The sequence below is a fragment of the Mercenaria mercenaria genome, unplaced genomic scaffold, assembly GCF_021730395.1.
Source record: "Mercenaria mercenaria strain notata unplaced genomic scaffold, MADL_Memer_1 contig_3710, whole genome shotgun sequence".
Lineage (NCBI taxonomy): Eukaryota > Metazoa > Mollusca > Bivalvia > Venerida > Veneridae > Mercenaria > Mercenaria mercenaria.
The window spans coordinates 36,334-50,908 of record NW_026461876.1 but is presented as its reverse complement, the minus strand read 5'-3'; positions in this window follow the sequence as shown (position 1 = coordinate 50,908).

The following is a 14,575-nucleotide window of genomic DNA, read 5'->3' as shown; positions in this document are numbered from 1 at the left end:
GACGACAACTTCTTAAGAATGGAAAAGGTGATGTAACTAACTGATGCTCCAAAAGGAAGAGCTTTGTCAATATAAATCTTTTCACGAAAGTTAAACCCTAATAACTCAAAGTCGTATGGGGAAACTGGGACAAAACGAACTGTACTCTTAATGTCAACTTTAAACAATATGCAATGTCTCCCATGGTTTTGTACTAGCATAACCGGCTCACCGAAACATATATACTAAACAGAGAATAACGTAGGATCTATATAATAATTGACTGACTCGTCAGGATGGTAGGAAAATTGATGAATCATCCTGAACTCCCCTGGGAGTTCCTTAGGCAAGAGACCAATTGGAGATACGATTAAATTAGGAAACGGTGGGTCCCACACCACTCTGTAAGCTTCAATTTCTGTGTTTATTTGTTTTTTTTAATATCAGTGTTTAGCTTTGTAAATTTTAGCTTTAAGAGGCCCATTAAACTGTAATGAAAATCCGTTTAAGGTCAAGAAAGCTTTATACAGCGCCATCTAGCGGAACGTCAAATATTACGCTTGACGACGCCACGTCTTAGCGTTCTAAGCGTTGACGGTAAACAGTTGATAGCTATTTTTATAATACAAACATAACATAAAAGTTTTATGTGAGCTTTTAAGGCGGCTGGACTTGATACTTTTGGCATGAAATCAATGGGTTAAATAATCTCGTTTCACATTTTTTTCCGTTTGGCATACAGAGCCTGTTTGGGGCCACCTTAATTTCTCGATGGTAACACAAGTTTTGTTGTTTAGATTTCAACAGCTGCAAACGGCATGTTCTAATCTCTGGCCTGGCCTGGCCTTGCCTGGACCGATGAGCCCAATTTTCGGCTGGGCCGGGCCAGGCCAGGCCAGATTTTATTGTACATAGAGAAATGAATGGCATAAAATCTAAATATACAATTACAGTAGCAGGCAGTATTAACCTGTATTGTTTACTTGCTGCACGTCAAACAAAATGAGAAACCAGTCCTCTGGAGAATCATTAATTAGCCGCCACTCATCTTATTTGAAATACAGATTTGCACTTAAGAAAATGGTGTAACTAAATGATAACTACCCATTTTTTCTGTGATCAAATTATCTAAAGTCAACTTTAACACTTGGTTTTAAAACTAATGGCTAATTTCATTGATAAGTTTACCTGCTGCAATATAACTGAACATTTGCATACAGTGAATGCATCTCTTTGGGAATTGTAATTACAGGTTGTGTCCCTACTATCCTAAGCTGACCTTTTAACTGTTCAGTTGAAATTTTAATGTGTGTTTGGTTTAGTTAAGCTGATATTCATTGTGGGACCTCTAACTCATTGTCAGGGTGTTGGCATTTTAGATTATTGATATTTTTCTTGCACAAAAAAATAATGGTGCATTGTGTTTATGTTATTTCTAAGTGATATATTTAATGCTAAAAAATGCTCTTGAGCCTGTTTCACGAAACTTTGTAGGATTTTTTTCCACATACTTAGATCAATATAAAAACAATCTTACAAAAATATGTGTATAACGTAAACTACAAAATTTATTTATCGCTTCCCCGCACCATACTATCCCAGATTCTAGAACGGAGGTAGCGTTATTTTAGAAATTGAAAGTTGTTGTCCGTTAGTATTGACAGGCGCCACTCATTAATCTTCGCCAATATTTTCGGGCGTTTTCTTTATTTTGGCATGTTCTAATCTCTGGCCTGGCCTGGCCTGGCCCGGCCTGGCCTGGCCTGGCCTGGCCCGATGAGCTCTATTTTGTGCTGGACCGGGTCAGGCCAGGCCAGATTTTATTATACACAGACAAATGAATGGCATAAAATCTAAATATACAATTACAATAGCAGGCAGTATTAACATGCATTGTTTACTTGCTGCATGTCAACGAGTCCTCTGGAGAATCATTAATTAGTTGTCATTCATCTTATTTGAAATACAGATTTGCACTGAAGAAAATGGTGTAACTAAATGATAACTACCCATTTTTTCTGTAATTGAATTATTTAAAGTCAACTTTAACACTTGGTTTTAAAACTAATGGCTAATTTCATTGATAAGTTTACCTGCTGCAATATAAATGAATATTTACATGCACTGAGAACACATCTCTATGGGAATTGTAATTACAGGTTGTGTCCCTACTATCCTTAGCTGACCTTTTAACTGTTCAGTTGAACTTTTAATGTGTTTGGTTTAGTTAAGCTGATGTTCAATCTCTGGAAAAGTAATGAAAATAATATTCATTAATTGTGAGACCTCTAACTCATTGTCAGGGTGTTGGCATTTTAGATTATTGATATTTTTCTTGCACACAAAAATAATGGTGCATTGCGTTTATGTTATTTCTAAGTGATATATTTCATGCTAAAAGATGCTCTTGAGCCTGTTTCACAAGACTTTGTATGATTTTTTTCCACATACTTAGATCAATATAAAAACAATCTTACAAAAATATTCAGTATGTGTATAACCTAAACTACAAAATTTATATATCGCTTCCCCGCACCATACTATCCCAGGTTCTAGAACGGAGGTAGCATTATTTTAGAAATTGAAAGTTGTTGTCCGTTAGTATTGACAGGTGCCACTCTTTATTTTACATCATTTTTGTAACCAAAATTGACCAAGATAACATGCAAAGTTTACCAGTGGCACAGTGGCGTAGTGATAAGTTCTCCGACTTTCACACATGTTACCGTGGGTTCGATTTCAATTCAGATTGTTTTCATTAAATCAATATAATGTCATTTTATTGATACTGGTTTTATTCTTACAACATTTTATTGTAATAACTTGTATGTAGAATAATGTCAAATACTTGTGTATTTCTTTCAATAAATGAACAATAAATCACGATAAGTGGTAATTTTCCTGCATTCTAAGTTTACAGAGGAAATTTTAAAAAAATGATAATGAAAATGATCAAACATGTGTTTCGAACTTACAGTCCCGAGATTGGTAGCTGAACGTTTATCAGCACAACTTTATCTGCATGTACGACCTGGCAGTAAAGAAATGTTTATATTTTATTTGATTTTCAATATTTATATTTTTATTTATGTTTGGGCACAGTTTTTTACAGAAGCATACAAAATATATTCTTGAGTGCTAGTTCAATAATTTCAGACAGTACTAAATAATCCTCAATAGACAAAATAATAAAATTAGTTAGGTTATTCAATTTGGGGAAAACCAAACCACCAGTCAGGGGTCAATTGAGGTGGAGATCCCCTGATAATAGTCATAACAATTAATAAGGCATCACCTTTAGATTAGACATAATAGTTTTGTTAGCTACAGGCTTATTCCCAGGTGTATAATTTTACAGAGTGGGAGTTCAAAATGTATTTATACAATGTCTGAAATATCCAAACTTATTCCAAAAGTCAGATTTTAAAGTTGCTATAGAAATCACTTTCACGAAATTGAAATCTATGGCCTGGCCTGGCCCGGCTCAGTCGGAAATTGGGCTCATCGGGCCAGGCCAGGCCAGGCCAGGCCGGGCCAGGCCAGGCCAGAGATTAGAACATGCCCTTTATTTTACACCATATTTGTAACCTGAAAATATCAAAATTGACCAAAATAACATGCAAAGTTTACCAATGGCACAGTGGCGTAGTGATAACTTTCACACATGTTACCGTGGTTTCGATTTCAATTCAGATTGTTTTCATTAAATCAATATAATGTCACTTTATTGATACTGTTTTTATTCTTACAACATTTTATGGTAATAACTTGTATGTAGAAGAATGTCAAATACTTGTGTATTTCTTTCAATAAATGAACAATAAATCACGATACGTGACAATTTTCCTGCATTCTAAGTTTACAGATGAAATTAAAAAAATATAATGTAAATGGTCAAACAGGTGTTTCGAACTTACAGTCCCGAGATTGGTAGCTGAACGTTTTGTCAGCACAACTTTATCTGCATGTACGACCTGGTAAAGAAATGTTTATATCTTATTTGGTTTTCAATATTTATATTTTTATTTATGTTTGGGCACCGAATTTTGTTTAACGGAAGCATACGGAATATTCTTGAGTGCTAGTTCAATAATTTCGGACAATACTAAATAATCCTCAATAGACAAAATAATAAAAATTAGTTAGGTTATTCAATCGGGGGAAAACCAAACCACCAGTCAAGAGTCAATTGAGGTGGAGATCCCCTGATAATAGTCATAACAATTAATCAGGCATCACCTTTAAAATAGACATAATAGTTATGTTAGCTATAGGCTTATTCCCAGGTGTAGAATTTTACAGAGTGGGAATTCAAAATGTATTTATATAATGTCTGAAATATCCAAACTTATTCCAAAAGTCAGATTTTAAAGATGCTATAGAAATCACTTTCGCCTTTTACGAAATTGAAATCTCTGGCCTGGCCTGGCCTGGCTCGGCAGGCCAGGCCAGAGATTAGAACATGCTGCTGCAAACATTTTTGGCATGAGATAAAGTTACTTTCTGACAATAATATAGAATAAATAAAAGAAAACTGGTGGTATAATACAAATTTGGACCTTTGACCTTTAATCTGACCTTGACCTTGACACTGTAAACTCCGTATTTCTATATTTTTTTTGAAGTCACACATACTGTTAAGTTTTAAATTAACACTTTAGTGACAGTGGTCATTTTTATTAAAAATTCTCAGTTCAATTTTGAAAATGTACTCATAGTCTATGAGCTGGCGGCCATCTTGGATTTCTCAGATCCGCAAGAGCGGTCAGCTGGCCAAAGTCACTTTTCATAAACACTAGACATCCCATAACATAATAACCTAGAAATGATTTGTATAGCAACGGGTGCACAAAAAATGTATTTTTTAGCTTTACTCGCCTTGGCTCCCAGACTAATATGGCAAATTAGATCAGACTTTATTTCTTTATGTTAATGTACTCGTAATAACCCTCGACAACTTACGCTCGATTACGAATTCTCCTAATGGTAGAGTAAACTACTTCCGCATTCTTCGGTTATTAATGTACTTTATAGGGGCAACCAGCCGGAAAATGCATAAATCACACACGGAGAATATGTAACCGTACGGCAACTGCCGAATGTCATAACGGGTCCACTTCCATAAGCACATATGCTACGGATATTCACAGATTCAAAGTGTAAGATCGTTTTCCTTTTTTAAGCTGTTTCCGTAGTATTGTATTTTGACTTTCAGAGAAAAAAAAACTGAAAAAGTATAATATTGAAAGAATGCGGGCCCTGACCATGCTCATGGCAACGATAAAATAAAGCTTATTACACATACGGCAAAAGTCGATGTTAAATATCCATTGGTTTGGAGAACAGAGGATGAAAGAAGTGAAACCAATTAACTGTCATTTTATTACATATTTTTTATTTGATTGTCTCATACATATGCTATTCATCGTTCAACATACATAATTATCGCATAATATAAATTACAATATGATTGACACTTTTCATTTGTCATCTTCAATGGATTGACCTGAAAATCGTAATTTGAAAACATTTGAACAAGTCTGAGTATTTAAAACATAAATCAATAATATTTAACTAAAAAATCAATACGTAAGCTGTGACTAATGCTTTACAGTTTTTACTCATATTTTACATAGTACACATGTGGTCTTATAAATATATACTGCCAAGAAATCACTGAATACTAACACATAAAACTTCTAAATTTCGAAAAGGTGACTAAGTCATAAGGAGTGCTCCTTCAGATCTTTAAGTAAACCCAACAGTCAGCAATACAAATCAAACAAAAGATATATAATGACCTACATGATTCCAATAATGTCTTTAAGTACAACTTAAATTAAGCACGTCCGCTTGTCAGATCCAACAACAAATTTCTTCCATTTTAAGAGATCATGTCGTAATCTTAGTGTAACAGACACGTACCTTCATCGATCGATGTACATGGAACTACTGTTTGGTTTAGACCCGTTCTTTGTAAATCACTTGTCGCATTCATGTTCGACTCATACAAACCAATATTATCTCCTAAATTTTATTGGAAGTTGATTTGTGTTGGATCTGATACTAAAACAAGTTAAAGCATAGCAAAAGTTCCTTCTAGGGCATATCTATATAAATATAAAATGATCATCTTGTAAAATTTTGGTTGCAATGTCTGTTTTATACTGCCAAAAAATTTCAAGTAAGTATTTACGCTAGTTTTTTTACATAAATTGTTAAATCCAACAACAAATTAAATCTGTTACCACTTTCAGTAGAGTAAATACGGCAGTAAGACATTGACCCGGTCAATCCATTACGATTCGATGCGTGAATTTGTTGCGCATAATTAGAGGGTCGCAATGGGGTTTGTTTTCATATATTAACTATGCATTTCAAGGTAACGATAATATTTAGTTGTTTACATTTAAATTTGCTGATATATGTCTATCTGGTCGACTGAATGTATGTTATGTTCTTCAAGAATGGAGGAAATAACATCCTCGGGTTTAGTAATATGTAATCCACGGAACGCGTTCAGTCAGAGAGTCGCCTTAATTAGGAAAGAATAGTCTAACATCAGAGGTTATTTCTGAGGTCACGGAGTTTTATTGGCCAGCTTGTAATGACAACAGCTTTCGGTATCAGAAGCTCAGTCAAGTGTGACTTATTGAACTATAATATTCCTTCTCAAGAGGAGGAATAATAAAACGTTAAAAGAGAAAACTTTGTAAAAATAATTTAGTTCACGGAAAAAATTATAATACCAAAAATGATGCTTTCAACATGATTAAGTTTGAATAAGTGAATAAATCACTTGTAAATGACTGAAATGGCATGTGTGTCCTGGTTGCACCTGCCAGTAGCATATATATAGGTAGGGACAGCCTATATAAGTTCAAATGAGCTTCAAACATTTAAAGAATAAGTCTATAAATCATTTTTCTAGACCCAGTCTAATCGATTCGAAAAGTCTAAGTTTATTTCGACAAAAGTACCTAGATGTAGTCAAGAAATGTTTTAGACTTAGACGTTGCCCAGATTATGTCTGAAGGTTGCGGACTCGCATATAAATAAATGATTTAATCTAAATTTTTGGAGCTTGTCAAATGGTTCAAAGAGTTTTCCCAGTGTGTCCATTTCGCACCACTTTATCCGGATGAACAGGTGTGTGGCAGCCATTTTGTTATAGATAAGCTAACAAAAACATTTGTGCTTTTTTACTTAAAAGCTCGAAAGGAATGCATAAAGCTTTGATTTTGAGAGATATTTGCGTTTGAAATGGGTAAGTACATTTTCCCGTTCATGATTATGGTTCTTATAGTATACGTAGGGGTAGGGTATAACATGTTCAACGGCATTTTTTGTTCTGTTCTGGCATGCTATTTCTATACTACTGTGAACAAAGTGACAAATTTTAAGACATGTTTTCCAGTCTGTTAAAGTAAGAAACAAACTAATTGCTATTTGTTGGTAGGATATGCGCAACTGAATTCAGCAAATAATAAAATGATGATGGAAATGCGTCATTTGAGATAGTGATAATTTCATTATTAACCCAATGTATTTTATTTCTTTATAAATTATCTTTTTCAGAAAGAAGCCCGAAACTATTCAACTGTTTATCAAACATTATATCCTTTCATAACACAGTGACCACCGATTCATATTTTGCAACGCTTTTCCGAACTACAGAGATGCATTCACGATTGCATATTCTTTTTTTTTTTTTTTTTGTAACCCCGTTTATTTCAAATTGTATACATATATAGATACATATAAACACATGATGCAAACGTACATATATAGATACATATAAACACATGATGCAAACGTACAATTACATGAGTTAATAATGTAAATATCAAGACATATTGTTCAACATGTAATCTTAGTGATCTATTATGTATACATATTTTTATAACTACTTCATATACTATCTTAAGTCGTATATTGCCATTGACAGTTGTTATCAGGCAATTTACAAATTGGGGTAATATTTTACGAAAATATGATGAAGTGTGTATGAGAAAAAAAAATATAGACAGGAAAAAAAAAGAGCACATATTTAACAGAAATATGCGCAAGTTGTTTAAAAAAAAAAAAAAGAAAAGAGGAAGAAAAAAGTGAAAAATGGGGGAAACTGATTCAATAAAATGAAAAATCCCTTAATAACTCTTAGTAGACAGTTATGGTTAGCTCTATTAATAAAAGATCGGAATTAACAAGTTTTTATTTTTCAATATTTTGGTATTATTAAAGATGATCTTTTGGCAGGTTAGGAAATATTTTACTTTGCTTTATTTCTTAAATTCTGTTGTTAATTTTTGCTTAGTTATCTATCGTTTCGATAACTTGAGACCAATTCTTTTCGAATTCAGATATTTTATTATTTATGGCTGAAATGTATTTCAAACTTATAAGTTTATCTTTAAAATAAACTTTGAACATTGGTACAGAGAGGTACCTACAACAGTTTTCTTTAACCTTTGTTTTATAAACATAATACTTTAGAAGTAAAGCAAGATAATTTCCAGCTCGATTGGTACAGGTATCATACGAAAAAATGAAATTTTTTTCCTGTAAATTAATGTCAATATTAAATCTTTCTTTTGGCCAATTACTTAAGTCAAATAAAAACTTATTAACATGTGCACATTCAAATGTTAAATGTTCTATTGTCTCTTGTTGTTGACGACAATATGAACATAAATTGCTGTCGACTTTATTTATTTTATACAAAAATGATTTAGTTACTAGAATGTTTTGATTTATCTTAAATTGAAAATTTTTTAGTTTGATTTCCTTGATTGTTTCTATATTTTTGCAAAATAATTTAAATTCTAATTCTGAGATATGTCCTAATGTTTGGTTCCATTTATTTGGTATGTATATTTCCTTAATTCTTGTAATGGTATTATAAAAAGAGCTACTGCCCTTTTTATCTTTAACAAGTAATCTTAAGTATGGGTTAATATCTACGTTGTATTTGCGGACAGCTGTTTTATTATTTCTTATCTTTTCTTTCCACTCGTTTGGTATATTATTCATAATTCTATGTAGGTCTAAAAATGTACCATTTACTGAATATATACGTTTTAACTCATCTATCGTATAAAAATTTCCATTTTCATTTAGAAGATCTATAACATTGATAATCTTATTCTTGTACCAATTGTTATTCATATATGTTTTGAATCTGAAGTTGTGATTATTCTAAAGAGGAGAATATAAAATGTGTTGCAGGTCTGTAATATCAATAGATTCACAAAGACAGTACCAACTTTTAAGAACGTCTTTCCAAAATGGATTTTGTATTCTCCCTGCCATTAACTTGGCATAACTTGCACCTAAAGTGAAAATGTTCTTGAAAGGAAAATTTATTAAATCTTTCCAAGTATTACAATTATTCAATGAAAGTCTTCTTAACCAGCTCAACTTCAAACTATGTATAAATGTGTTAATATTTATCATCTTTAAACCACCGGAATCAACATCATTTGTTATAATTGATCTCTTTACTCTATCCGGTCCATTATTCCATAAAAATTTAAATGCTATATTATTTAATTGATTAATTAAGATTGACGGGGGATTTGGTAATGCTATAAACAAATGCACAAATTTCGAAATTACAAGCGATTTGATAACTGTTACTTTGCCAAATAAAGTTAAGTTTCTCTTTGACCACGAGCGTATCAAATCTTTGCATTTTTCTAAAACAAGTGGACCATTTAAATCCCAAATATCTTTGACATGTGAAGAAAAAGTTACACCTAATATTTTTAGAGGTGTTTGCGACCAGTCTAAATGTAAATCTGGACATAATTTTATCAATGACTGACTCAATGATCCTATCCAAAGTGCTCTTGTCTTTTCAATGTTTATTTTCAATCCCGAAATTTTATAAAACTTGTCTAGTGTACTCGAACAGTGACGTAAAGATTGTTCAGTTCCATCTAGAAACAACTGCGTGTCGTCTGCGTATTGACTCATTTTATATTCTTTGTTACTAATAGTTACACCTGAAATATTATTGTTCATTCTTATCATTAATCCAAGTATTTCTGCACACAAAATAAAAAGATAAGGAGATATTGGATCTCCTTGTCTGCAACCTCTTTCTAAACGAAAAAAATCTGACAAATGCCCATTTTGTAAAATACAAGTCTCACTTCCTTGCTGAAATAATTTTATCCATTTTCTAAAGGAAGGTCCAAAATTGAAATATTCTAATGTTTTATGAATAAAATCCCATGAAATAGAATCAAAAGCTTGTTGAAAATCTATTGATAACAATAGTCCTGGAATATTTTGTTTTTCAGTTTCAAACAAAATGTCATAAATCAATCTTATATTTTCTCCAATGAATCTGCCTGCAATAAATCCCTTCTGATCGGTGTGAACTATTTTGTCTAAAAACATTTTAAGGCGGTTCGAAATGACTGTCGAAGCTAGTTTATAAATGACATTTAAAAGGGATATTGGTCTCCAATTTTTAAGGTATTGTCTATTTTTATTCGGTTTTGGTAAACAAGTAATAACACCCTGTTTTTGTGTCACTGACAATCTATCATTATTATACCCAAAATTAATTGACCGCAAGATAAAATGTGCAATGTCTTTCCAAAAAAAGCTAAAATACTCTACAGTATATCCATCTAGACCGGGGCTTTTATTTTTTTTCATACCATTTATTGCAGCAGTGAGTTCGTCAAGTGTAATTTCTCCTTCTAGCTTCTGTGATTCCATATCAGAAAGTTTAAATATGTTTTCGCCAAAACTTTCAGTCAACGATACATCTGATGGTATAAAATTGTTTTTATATAATTTGCCATAGTACTCTTTCTGGTAAGATAAAATATCTTTAGTGTTAAAAAGTTCTTTTCCATTCTCATCTATGAGTTTGTTAATTGTTTTATTTATAAAGTTTCTACTTTCTAGACCTAAAAAATAGCTAGTTGGTTTTTCACCAAGATCTTCATATCTACATTTTGATCTTAACATAACACCTTCTAACTTATGTTTCCGTAAGTTTTCGAGATCTGTCTTCTTTTCTTGAAGTTGGACTAATATCATGTTATCTATAGTGTTATAATTGTTTTGTATATCATTTTCTATTGAAACAATTTCTTTTTCTAAATCAATTTCCCTTTTCATACTTTCTTTCTTCTTATATGATGAGTATTTGATAGTTTCACCACGGACAATGACTAAAAATGTTTCCAAAAATAAATGATCGTCTATATCTAAATTAATATGCTGATGATTAAAGTTGTCATCTTCTACTGGTATATTTTCATTCTGGTTGACTACCGTATGTACCTCAATTAAATTTTTTAAGGTATTTTTAACTAAACTTATATAGTCTTCATCTTTCAGTAATGAGTTATTAAATTTCCAGTAGCCTTTTCCTTTTTCATTATTATTCAATTTTAATTTGAGTGTTATAGCTGAATGATCGGTTCTGTAACCAGGGATGATATTAGAATCAGTTACAAAGTTCATGGTATTTTCAGTTATTAGAAAAAAATCAAGTCTAGATTGCTTACGGGTTGGGTTTTTTCTCCGCCATGTGAATTTTTTCTTATTATCATGTAAAATACGCCATATGTCAATAAAATGTTCATTTTCAATTAAGTTCGTTACAATTTTTCTTGCTTTTGGGTTATTGATAGATACATAGTTTTCATAGTCTAAACTGGGATCAATGACTAAATTCCAGTCACCACAAAAAATAACATTATCATTTCCAATGTTATAAACTTTCTGGTAAATATTTTGATAAAATGATGGATTATCTTCATTCGGGCCATATAGGTTAACTAATGTAAATCTTATTTGAAATATATATAAATCTAGAATAAGAAAGTTTCCGTTTTCATCTTTTATAACATTTTCAACTTTTTGTTCAAAATTATTTGGTAGAAGGGTCATAACTCCTCGACTATTGCTTGTAAATGGGCAAATATATATTTCGTTTCCCCATTCAGACTTTACAAACGCACAAAGTTGTTTTGTTATGTGAATATCTTGCAAACATATTATATTATATTTTTTACTTCTAACATAATGAAATAAGTCTCTTCTCTTTTGACAATTTCCTAAACCCTGACAGTTTTGTGAAAAGATTACTACATTATCACCTATCTGGATATTTCAAGACACGTAACATAAAGCTACCATAATGTAAGTAATATAAAAAAATAACGGTAAGAAAAAAATAGGGACTTTCGTGAAAGTTATATGAAAATAAACAAAGAAGAACGTAGAATGAGAACAGTTTGTTTTGACAGTGCATTATATAGCACATCGTATAACGATTGCATATTCTTTACAATTTCTTATTCGTATGCAATATTACAGAATCAATTTTATAATACAATTAAACAGAACTTAAACAGTACTTATTAATCTTGCTCATTTTGCAAAACAACACATCAAAAGCAGCAACTGGTTTATGGCATTCAATATACAAGATATCGGCAGTTCAATGCTCACAGATGAAGCCGTTTGCTTCAGAGTTGTAAGCTAATGAAAACATATCAATATTAAAACAAGAGGGCCATGAAGGCCCTGTATCGCTCACCTGACCTAGGAATCATCAAGATTAACATTCTGGCCAAATCTCTATAAGATATGGTTATAAATGTTACCTCTATAGTGTTAACTAGCTTTTTCTTTGATTTGACCTGGTGACCTAGTTTTTGACCCTACATGACCTAGATTCAAACCGGGCCTTGAGATCATCAAGATTAAAATTCTGAGCAAGTTTCATGAAGATACAGTCATAAATGTGGCCTCTACAGTGTTAACAAGCTTTTCCTTTGATTTAACCTGGTGACCTAGTTTTTGACCTAAGATGATCCAATATCGAACTCGTCCAAGATTTTATTTAAGGTAACATTCTGACCAAGTTTCATTAAGATTGGGCCAAAATTGTGACCTCTAGAGTGTTAACAAGCTTTTCCTTTGATTTGACCCGGTGACCTAGTTTTTGGCCCCCTAAGACTCAGATTCGAACTTGACCTATAGATCTTCAAGATTAACATTCTGACCTGGTTTCATGAAGATACAGTCATAAATGTGGCCTCTAGAGTGTAACAAGCTTTTCCTTTGATTTGATCTAGTGACCTAGTTTTTGACTCCATCAAACCCAGATTTAAACTTGACCTATATATCACCAAGATTAACATTCTGACCAAGCTTCATTAAGATACGGTCAAAAATGTGGCCTTAAAAGTGTTAACTTGCTTTTCTTTTGATTTGACCTGGTGACCTAGTTTTTAATCTTACATGATCCAGATTCAAACTAGACCTTGAAATTATCAAGATTAAAATTCTGAGCAAGTTTCATGAAGATGCAGTTATAAATGTGGCATCTACAGTGTTAACAAGCTTTTCCTTTGATTTGAACTGGTGACCTAGTTTTTGACCCCAGATAAATCAATATCAAACTCGTCCAAGATTTTATTGAGGGTAGCATTCTGAGCAAGTTTCATTAAGATTGGGCCAAAATTGTAACCTCTAGAGTGTTAACAAGCTTTTCCTTTGATCTGACCTGATGACCTAGTTTTTGACACCGTATGACCCAATATCGAACTCATCCAAGATTTTATTGAGGGTAACATTCTGACCAAGGTTCATGAAGATTGGGCTAAAATTGTGACCTCTAAAGTGTTAACAAGCTTTTCCTTTGATTTGACCTGGTGACCTAGTTTTTGGCCCCAGATGACCCAATATCGAACTTGTCCAAGATTGTATTGAGGGTGACATTCTGACCAAGTTTCATTAAGATTGGGCCATAATTGTGACCTCTAGAGTGTTAACAGTCAAATTGTTGACGGCGACGACGGACGGACGACGGACACAGGGCGATCACAAAAGCTCACCTTGAGCACTTTGTGCTCAGGTGAGCTAAAAATAGCCAATCCTCTCGTGCTATGTACTAGTATCAATCGCTCTAATAAATCGAAACTATGATAACCTGCGTAGAAGTTAGGGATCTAACCACTACGCCACGGCTATGTCCTCGTATATATTTTAGTTAGTATCTAAATTTCGGGGTACAATAATCGCTTAATATAACGAAAACGCTCGAAAATATTGTCTGCGTTTTCAGATAGTACATCCAGCAACGAGTTCAACATTTGCAAATGAATATAAAAACATAATTGCATCAATATAGAATAAAAATAACAATCAATATTATGAACATTCAGTATATCATAAAGTTTAGACAAACATCAATTAATGTCATAACCAAATCAGCTTGGTTCAGTTGATTTTGATTATTACACGTAAACAGAATTATTTACTAAATAAAGTGAAATTATATATATATGAGCCGTGCCATGAGAAAACCAACATAGTGGGTTTGCGACCAGCATGGATCCAGACCAGCCTGGTCAAGATCCATGCTGTTCGCTATCAGTTTCTCTAATTCCGATAGGCTTTGAAAGCGAACAGCATGGATCCTGACCAGACTGCGCGGATGCGAGGCTGGTCTGGATCCATGCTGGTCGCAAACCCACTATGTTGGTTTTCTCATGGCACGGCTCAATATTATATATTCAAATATATGCTATAAGCCCACGGTGGTACACATATACAT